The following is a 3,612-nucleotide window of genomic DNA, read 5'->3' on the forward strand; positions in this document are numbered from 1 at the left end:
CCCCTGCCAGCCCTCTTTTCATACTACCTTTCCCTTGTGACAAAGATGCTTCCTTCAGCAATTTAAACGTGCCAAGAAATCCTTGACAATAACGAAACACTACGAATCGACAGATGTGATCTGAAATAAGCCAGGGCCTCCTACTGTTTCGTAGCAGTGCAAAGTTCCAACAAAAAAAAAAAATTGAAAATAAACGACTGTAATAAACATAAGATACGATATTAATGGCCTCAGCTCGAAGAAGAATGTGCCAAGGAAGATTTCCAAAGAGTCTCTGGAGATAACAAAACAGTACGAACCGACAGATACGTTCTGAAATACGTCAGGGCTTATTGTTTTGTTGCACTGTACGGCTGCAGATTTGTAAACAAAAATTTATCTTTCGTCGCTAGAAGAGATGGATGCTTTGGCGACCCTCCTGTGTCCTGCGTCCCTGTTTTCGCACCTTTCCACGGCACGGCGCTGCCCTACCCGCCGCAAACGGCGTCTCGGACACGCCCGTTAGGCCCACGGCCGTCTCGCAGATGTTTGTCGTGCTTGTACTGTCATATGGGCCACGACCCGAGCGGCAGCGAGCGGCAGTCGAGCAAAGTCGGGACAAGTCGGGACGGGGACAGGGATAGGAATGGTGCGAATGCACTGCGAACTACGCTGACACCTGGTGTGAGGCGAGGCGTGGCGAGGCGAGGCGAGGCGAGGCGAGGAAGCCCACATCGCTACCAGTGGCGCTCTCCAGCACGACACTGCCACACCCCGCACAGGCCCTCCGCTGGACACCAGGGACAAGATGCGTCCTCCGCTAGTGTCGAAGGCTGCACGCGCCCAGCAACACCTCGCTGCTGAGCGCGCTGTACTTCCGTCTGCGACTTGGTCGGCGGCGCCTCGTGTGCCGTCTGTCTTCTGCCTCGCGGCTACATTTCATCAAGTCCGTAAGTAATGGAAAGTTTCTATGATGCTAGTGAAGAGCGTGAAAATAACGTACAATGTGAATTCGATAGTTCCGTTGGCAAACCGTCCGCGTTCGAAATTCATCGTTGGATACTCGAGGAATTGTGTTTATCGACCGATGACGTTCTTGGTGTTCAGTTTGACACTTTTATTAATTCTGTGTTTTTGAAGTTGAAAACTCCGGAATTATGTGATACTGTTGTCAATGTTAATGATGGCGTCCGTAAATTTAGACATCTAGACGGTCGCATTAGTAACGTAAATATTTCTCATGGTGGGTTTGGCCTTCGAAATGTTCGTGTGTTCAACTTGCCTTTTGAAATCCGGAATGACACAATATCTCGTCATTTGCGGCCGTACGGGACCGTCCTATCTGTTACTAAAGAAAAGTGGTCCTCCGCCTATGTTTTTCAAGTTGAAAATGGCGTGAGGAGTGTAAAGATGGTCGTACGTCAACATATTCCGTCCTTCTTGCTAGTTAACGGTCATCGTGCTTTCATAACATATAGTGGTCAACCTCAGACGTGTTCTTTTTGTGGTGCTGTCGGTCATTACCGACAAAACTGCCCTAAACGCAGGCCGCCTGTTCAGTTGCCACGTGAGGATATTTTAGGTGGGCCTAGTTTTGCCTCTGTTGCCGCGACGAGTTTAGGTTCCGCCCCCCCCGCACGTGTGCCACTCGCGGCCGCCCCCCCTGTACCGGCCGCCGCTGACGCCATGGATACGTCTGTTCCCGGTAGTGACTCTGTTTCTGTACCTCTTGTTGAGCCCTCTTTGGTCGCGGATGTGACAACTGTACCTATTACTAAAAAACCGGTAGTGGACGATGTTTCACCGGAATCCGTGCCGCTGTCGGCCGTTGTTCCGCATCCTGTCCCGGTTGCGGAACCCGATAAATCGGCGGTTGTTCCAACTCCCGTCCCCGACAGTGTCTCTGCTGCCAGTGATGTTGTTGTTGACAGTGAGGCTTTTACTGCGCCTAAACCCCGTAGAGACCGGAATGTTGCTCGGGCTTCTGGCACACCGCGTTTGCGTAGTGCCAGTAGTTCTGCTTCTTTCGATACGCGTGGTGTTTCGGCCAAAAATCGGAGTCCGTCTCCGGTGGCGCGTTCTCCTGCCCCCCCTCACGCTCAGTCGGTTGGTCAACCGACCTCCCGACAGCCGGCCGCGCGCTCCGGGGCCGATCTCGGCCAGCGCCCGTCTCAGGGAGGGGGCGGCAGGCGCCAGGCGAAAAAGCAGCAATCTTCCCGCACCCAGCCGGAGGGAGCTGTAGTAACTGCCACGCAACAACGTGATATCACGGTTCAACACCTAAAAACATTTTTGAGTCAGCCGTTTTCCGCTGCTGATTCCGACATGGCGGTAGATCCGCCTGTGTCTGTGACACCCCCCCCCTTACCAACAAAACGAAAGGCCGAAGATTCGCACCATCGTCGTGCCCCCCCTTCCACCCACGATTTGGTGCCGGCCTTATCTTCTGATGTCGTAATGCCCGCTGTGGAGCATTCCGTCGCAGGGGATCCCGTCACAGTTTCCGGGACCCCACCGCCCCCGCCCCTCCCTCCTAGTCAATCACGGGCATGGTCGGAGGATGTTGAGGCAGGTGATTCCCATTAGTGCGACTCTTTATATGTCCTTCCCCCTCCACGCACGTTGGTATATTTTATTGTGTTTTAAGCGTTTTCATGTTTTTCTGTTATTGTTTTTTTTCCTGTGTTCTACGTGTATATGTTTCCCGATTGTAGCCAGTGGAACATTTTAACGGTAAATCTTAATAAGCTGCGAAATCCGCAGAAAGCTGCGCTTCTTAAGGATTTTTTGTATGATAATCACTGTCACGTCGCCTTCTTACAAGAGGTGACTTGTGAAGCGCTTTTATATTTGAACGATTTTACTGATTTTATTGTGATTGACAATGTTGCGCCTGATTCTGATACGGGCACTGCCATTTTAGTACGTTCTGGCTTACCTGTTTCTAATGTTGACATTTTACCGACCGGTCGTGCTGTTGCCTGTACCATTTTTGGCATTGTGTTTGTGAATGTGTACGCTCCGTCGGGAAATGTTAAACCGGCCAGGGCTGAATTTTATGGTAGGGATTTATGTCAGCTTTTATCCAGAAATGTCGATACTTTAATCGTCGGGGGTGATTTTAATTGTGTTTTAGACGACAGAGATCAGGAGCCGCGTCCGAACAAATGTCACGAACTGGGTGCTTTGGTCGCTAGCTTTCATTTGCTTGACACGTGGCGTGTTTTACACCCCGATTTCACTTATTTCACATATTTTTACGGTGCGGGGCGTAGCCGCCTCGATCGCATTTATGTGTCTAGGCAGCTGTCTGCCCGTGTTTGTACTGCTGACGTGACTCCTGTCGTATTTTCCGACCACTCCAGTTATTCCTGTCGTCTTTTATTACCTCGTTTGTGTGTTCCTCGTCGTACTAATTTGTGGAAGTTTAATTGTAGTTTACTTAATGACGACCATTTTGTGACTAGTTTTACCCGTATGTGGCAGAGGTTGGTGCGGACTCGCGGCGGTCATAGTAGCACCATTGAGTGGTGGGTTGCGATCGCTAAGCCGGCGATTCGCAACTTTTTAATCGATTATAGCCGTGAGGCGGCACGCTGGCGGCGGGCGACGGCTCGCTTCCGCCAGGATTGT

Source organism: Schistocerca americana, chromosome 3 (genome assembly GCF_021461395.2).
Source record: "Schistocerca americana isolate TAMUIC-IGC-003095 chromosome 3, iqSchAmer2.1, whole genome shotgun sequence".
NCBI classification, from domain to species: Eukaryota; Metazoa; Arthropoda; class Insecta; order Orthoptera; family Acrididae; genus Schistocerca; species Schistocerca americana.